Source organism: Eurypyga helias, unplaced genomic scaffold (genome assembly GCF_000690775.1).
Source record: "Eurypyga helias isolate BGI_N326 unplaced genomic scaffold, ASM69077v1 scaffold15345, whole genome shotgun sequence".
NCBI lineage: Eukaryota > Metazoa > Chordata > Aves > Eurypygiformes > Eurypygidae > Eurypyga > Eurypyga helias.
Genome location: NW_010252399.1, coordinates 27,082 through 34,001, shown reverse-complemented (window position 1 = coordinate 34,001; position 6,920 = coordinate 27,082).

The window sequence follows — 6,920 nt, the reverse complement described above, 5'->3', positions numbered from 1 at the left end:
CCCAGTCCTACTTCATGGAGAGGATGGTGTTTTTTATGCCAGAATCCTCTGGACTCTGCTGGGTCCAGTTATTGGACTGTGGTATAAAGGCACTGATTTTATTGATACTCTACTATCTAGGGCCTGTAATCAACCATTTCTCTTTCTATGTTAGTTAAAACATTCTGTAGCCCTAGATGCTGAAGCATGAAACTCTGGAAAACTGAATCCTCTTTGGCATTTTATAACCTCAAGTTTTCAATAAAGAGCAATTTAAAAATAATTAAGACAGATTTGGAGGCCTTTTTTTTTTTTGACAGGCAGGAGAGAATCATCGGCTTCAGAGCCTGCAGGTGTTGACAGGTGAGAGATCTCACAATAGGTCTTTTATTTCTCCGCACTCTGAGGCTTTCAGGTATGTCCTGTAATCTCAAAATTAGAGTGGGTGGCAGATGAGCTGAAATTTGTTTCTTTGTTCAGAAAATGCAGTATGGATTTTTCTTTGTTTGCGTCTTTAATCCAAACTGATGCTTTAATAACTGAAATTCCAGTAGTGGGCTTTTGTTATTTTTTTTAAGTTAAAGAATAAATCAATAAGAAAACTGGCTTTGTAGTGGGAAATTAACCCAACGATGTTCACAGCTGGACTGTCACAGCATGTGAGGTCGGTTAATGGGACCAGATAGGGATATGTAGGGCAGGTGTTTGACACTACTTGGATGCTAGGAGAAGGCTAAAGTCCAAAGAAAGTTGGTTTGTGACAGACAGGATATAATATCCCCCATCTTAAACATCAGAATCATAGAATCTTAGAATGGTTTGGGTTGGAAGGGACCTTAAAGACCATCTAGTTCCAACCCCCCTGCCATGGGCAGGGACACCTTCCACTAGACCAGGTTGCTCAAAGCCACATCCAGCCTGGCCTTGAACACTTCCAGGGAGGGGGCATCCACAGCTTCTCTGGGCAACCTGTTCCAGTGCCTCACCCCCCTCTCCATGAAGAACTTCTTCCTGACATCTAATCGAACCCTCCCCACTTTCAGTTTAACCCCGTTCCCCCTTGTCCTGTCACTACAGGCCCTTGTACAAAGTCCCCCCCAGCTTCCTTGTAGCCCCTTCAGGTACTGGAAGGCTGCAATAAGGTCTCCCCGGAGCCTCCTCTTCTCCAGGCTGAACAAGCCCAACTCTCTCAGCCTGTCCCCATAGCAGAGGGGCTCCAGCCCTCTGAGCATCTTTGGGGCCTTCTCTGGACTCGCTCCAACCAGTCTATATCCTTCTGATGTTGAGGGCTCCACAGCTGGACGCAGCACTCCAGGTGGGGTCTCACCAGAGCAGAGGGGGAGAATCCCCTCCCTCGACCTGCTGGCCACACTTCTCCGGATACAGCCCAGGATATTAGTTCTGTGTTGAAATGCCAAAGCTCACTGTCAGGAGCTTGGTATTTCAACTTCCTCCTGCATTTTTCTGTGCAGAGTACTGGGGAACACAGCTGAGTAGATGAAGCCCAAGTTCAGTGTGTGGTGGTTTTCCCAGCAGAGAAATGGAGATGCTGCTTTGGTCCCCTGCCGGCTGGTTCTTTGTATTAAGATATTCAAAAAGGACTTTGTGATCTCCAGAAAATGGCAAGGTAGAGGCACCATAGTGGTGCAAGGTGTTGGCATAAGTTATTGTTAGAAGAATCCTGTTAGAGCATTCCTGAACCACTGGATCATCTTAACAGGTTGGTGTTATCTTTTCCTTTTGAGGGTCCAGCAGCTTGATGGGCAGTAAGTGCCAGATGGACACATTTCAGACAAAGAGGATTCATATGTCACTTGAGAGGAGGAGCTGGGGGAGGTGGGTCCATGTAAAATCTTACCCAGTGGCTGTGTGCGTGCAAACACACGTGTGAGCATCAGCATCCTCAAGTGCTTTCCCACCGACCTAGAGGGTATTGAATTCACCATACATGGTGCTCCATTTACATTCCTCCGAAGATAGAAACGAGCGGTGCGTTTGCTTCCTCATGGACTTCTCTTATTCAGGCGTGCTGTGAGTTGTCTTGCTGCCAGCACAGCGAGCTGCTGCTGTGAAACGGGCGCTCTTAGAGGACTTCAAAGCCTGGGAGCCAACGTTTGGTTTTAGAAGCAGCCCAACGTGATGTTATTAGCAGGTTGCTGGTAACTGGGGCATAATGCGGCCTAGAGAGGCACCTCGGCAAGGTTTGCCTCTGGCACGCTACTTAGGAACCCACTCTGGCACAACTGCTAAATAAGCCGTTATCTTTAAGCATCAAATGCTGTTGGTGAGACCACGTATGACTGCTTGTTCTAGGTGGTTTAAGCGCCGCACTGGGAGCCAGTGGGATAACATTTGGCAGCCCAAATGTTGTGTGTGCTTCGCATGCACCATACAGATTTACAGGGCATTCTGTGTAAATATTTAGACAAAAATGGTTAGAGCATTTTTATTTGTTAGAGTGTACCTCGGCTTTAATGGCTTGTGCATCCAAATGTTTCTGTGCATGATATCGAAACAAACCGAATCCGACTGTGATGTCACTGAAGACTTTATAGATGACTTAATTTTCTGTGGTCACTGTGCATCTTCACTGTAACAAAGTTCCTTTATCAGTACATTAAAGTGAAAACTCCCCTGATTTTCTTTGTTAATCCAGCCTTCTGAACTGAAAGAAGATGCTGGCATGGAAAGGAGGAAACAGTCGTACCTTGACATCCAGGGCCAGGCTGGATGAGGCTTCGAGCAACCTGGTCTAGTGGAAGGTGTCCCTGCCCATGGCAGGGGGGTTGGAACTAGATGGTCTTTAAGGTCCCTTCCATCCCTAACCATTCCATGATTAGTTGCTGAATGTGTGCAGAGTTTCATTTCCATGGCCACGCCTGGAAGAATCGTGCAGGATTTTCATTAATTGAGCAGCATTTTCAGGTTGAGCTCATGCTCATGCCCCTCCGCGGCCATTAGCTGTGTGCTGAAATCACCGTTCTGCACGCCGCTGCTGTACTTGCACCGTAGCATCCCTCGGAGTCCTGCAGCCGGGGCAGCATGGCGACGGCAGCTGCGGTAATGAACCAGGCTGAAAGAAATACTCCGATGGCTGCCTTTCAGCACTTGGCAAGAAAATCCTTTTTATGTTAGTTTCAAGGTCGTCAGATATCATTATAGCCAAGTATTAAAAATTTCAAAGAAAGGAGGCAGTGTGTTTGATTTATAGAATAATTATCTAGCTTTAGCTCTAACTTGGCTTTGGCAATGGTTTTGCAAGCACTCGAAAATTAAATCCATTTTTTATGGCACTACAAGGTATTATCTCACAGCAAATGATAATTAAACACCTGTGAAATCAATTAGCCCTTTAAGCAGGGGGAGGGGTAAAAAAAAAAGTTTTCCAATTACGTTTTTGCACCTCCAAACTTTGTAATTCCAGAACCAGCCCTTGCGGAGAGGGAGATGAACTACCAGCCAGTAGCCTGTTAACCGGCATTAAGATCACCCCAAAGCATCGCACAGCCGTAAATCCGAAAGCAAGCCGTTCGTGGCGACGGCACCCTTCCAAGTAGGATGCGTTCGCCTTTGGGGCTCAGTCTGGGGCAGCTATCTCTCTGACACACAGCTGAGCTGTCAGCTTCTCTACAAAGACAGTTACTCACTGGGTGTTTTCGATGCCAAGTTTTGCTTGACAGTTTATTTAAAAGCCAGCATACCTGAATGGAAACCAAGCAACAAGACACTCCGTGTGACAGAGTGGGTTTCTTTTCAGGCTCTCCAGCCAGTAGTGCAGAGCCATCTGCATTAAGCATTCACACATGGAAAACTGGCCGATTGGTTGTGGCTGAAACTGAATACACTGGGAAACACAACGCCATTTAGCCTTGCGTTGTAGGTGTCTAATAGCTGTCTCTGTTGTATCCCTTGAGCTGCTGCAGAGACCTGTGAGCATGCAGCGTGCGTTCGTTCGTGGGCTTGCAGATTCAGGGAGGGAGCCCTGGACGTGGTTAGTGAAGTGTCATTGCAATTTTTGCCTAGAGAAAGAAGAAACGACCTCTGGTCCCATCTGACATCTACAGTGCTGACACTCGCTGCCAAAGATCAGCTCCAGCATCTTCCAAAAGATGGGTTAGGTGTGGCACTGTTAAGATGTGTACTGCTGGGTTAAACCAGCAGTATTTGGTGTGGTGTATTTGGTGTGGGTTCTGCCCCTGTATTTCCATCTGAATTTTGATAGCCATTATGTACAGCTGGGTTTTGGCACATGCTGCACCATCAGAGAGGAGGGGGGCATTGGAGACGCTGGGGTTAGCATTCCCAAGGTCTGTTGAGCTGCTGGAGAAGCCACCAGCCATCTCTATCTCAGGATTTCCACGTATGAAATGGGAATGGTGATGGTATCCCATATCAGTGCTCGGGAGATTAGATAAGCAAATATGTACACTGCTTTATGATGCCGACGTGACAGGTGACATATGGCTGGATAAAGCAGGAACATCATTACATCTGGGTAGCTGGACATATCTGCTGGTCTAAACAGCCAGCGTCTTTTTAGACCTCTCTCCAGTCAATGGGGGTGATGATGTGGCTTTGGAAAAACATATATTAAAATTGGTAGTGAAAATGTTTCCCAGGCTAGTTTATAATCTCTTAAGTGTAGTGACATGGGGAAATGCTTAAGCTGTAAGAAGGAATGTGTGGCATGGCTGATTAGTCACTGCAGAGCCTCTGCAGCCTGCCCGGGCTCCTTGGGACAATGGTGAACCAGGAATCCCAAGCAGCCCTCTAATCCGTGTGCTGATTGACAAGGTCGGCACATCAGAAGGAAAAAAAAAAAAAGAGGGGGGGATGGGGAAAGACAGAAGCAACGTGTTGGATCAAGAAGTTAAAATGGTAAGAGCATTTGGCTGAGCAGCGTTTCTCCTTTGGATAATTGCCCACATGGCATTACAGTGTTTACACCTGCGTGATAGATGGGGCCGAACATGTTTTCTCAGCTATGGGTGGTAGCAAGGAGGGGATATTTCAATTAAAGTGTGAATAAATTAGAATTGATTACAAATAGAGCTATTTGTTTATGCTGCCTAAAAAGGTATTAGCTGTGAACAAGGTGCACTTAATCATTACGGAAGGAAGCCTGAAAATTAATAAAACACACTGCTGATCCTTACGGAGGGATGCCAGCTTTGGGTTAAATCTGTAGCTATTTTAGTTTTAAAGCCCCAACTGTCATTTTAAAGTCATATGCATTGTGGATTTTAACATGTTTGAATGATGCAGCTGAGGCCCAGGCCAAGCCGACCCTGAAATTGGCAGTAAAACGCTACCTCCGTGCAAGCGTGCGGGATGAAGGAATACAGGCATATGAGCAGTAAGCATCTGCCCCCTCTCCCCAGCAGCCTTCTAGCATGGAAACCAGGAACTTTCTGGAAATACATACCCTCTGAGCAAAGCAGAGGACTCTTCCCAGAGCTTCCTGCAGTAAATGCTCAGGAAGATTAACTGCCAGCAGTTAAGGAAAATGCCAAAGGGAGTGTGGCCCCCAGGCAGCACAGGTAAGGGAGAAGTGCCCGGCCGGCTGCTGGTGTGGTGCTGGGCTTCGCTCCGATTCCTCAGCTGCAAGTGTAGCCTGAAAAACCTCCGGAGCTGGGTAAAACCAGAGCGTGCGGATGCTGGTATTTGCAATAGAGGCTGGATCTCTTGTACTTAATGTACAGGTGTCCTGCTGTAGCTGAGTGTGTGCTCCTGGATGTCTGCGCCAGCTCCGATTTCTCTCCTGGATAAGCGGAGCAGGAATTTTGAGTCCAGCAAAGATTTAACTCAGACACTTACCTTAATCATAGAGATTATCTCGCTGACTTCGCTGAAAGCATTACAAGTCAGAGTTAAGGGAAGTGCGGAGATGCTTTCAGGTGAGACGTGTCCGCTTCCTCTGTGGAAAAAACCACCAATCATACGTAAGCAATTTTCCCTCCCGCGGGAAAACACTGGCACAGCTCAGAGCTGCTGCCTGCATGGTTCCTACAGGGCTGAATGGGAAGGGTTGCCCTGATGCCATCGGTCCCCTCCAGCGCCTGTGGGCTGGAGTTGCCTGGCACTCTGCGAGAAGTACCAAATTCTCTTTGCTACAGACCAGACTCCGAAGTACTATTCGGTACCTGTAAACGATTTCCTCCGCGAGCCATGCTTCAGCTTGCAGGGCTGTGCGTGCAGCTCGACAGAGATGTTTACGTGTCTGTGGCTGGCTGCGTGTGTTGTGTGAAAGGCGTTTCTGAATTCGTATAAACATACTGGGCAATATTCCGTCTTTCAGCTAAGGCTGGTGCCCCGCTGCTTTGCATGCTACCCCTGAACTACTAGGAGTAGAATTAGCACCTTGGGTGCGAGGGTTTCAAATGGGCGCTTGATCCTGGAGTGGTCGCTGAGTGGGATTTAGCTGTAATTCAGTCATAGAATCATCAGAATCACAGAATGGTTTGGGTTGGAAGGGACCTTAAAGACCATCTAGTTCCAACCTCCCTGCCATGGGCAGGGACACCTTCCACTAGACCAGGTTGCTCAGAGCCTCATCCAGCCTGGCCTTGAACACTTGCAGGGATGGGGCATCCACAGCTTCTCTGGGCAACCTGTTCCAGTGCCTCATCACCCTCTCTGGGAAGAACTTCTTCCTGATATCTAATCTAACCCTCCCCACTTTCAATTTAAACCCGTTACCCCTTGTCCTGTCACTACAGGCCCTTGTAAAAAGTCCCTCCCAGCTTCCTTGTAGCCCCTTCAGGTACTGGAAGGCTGCCATAAGGTCTCCCCGGAGCCTTCTCTTCTCCAGGCGGAACAAGCCCAACTCTTGCAGCCTGTCCCCATAGCAGAGGGGCTCCAGCCCTCTGAGCATCTTCGTGGCCTCCTCTGGACTCGCTCCAACTGGTCTATATCCTTCTGATGTTGTGGGTTTGACAACA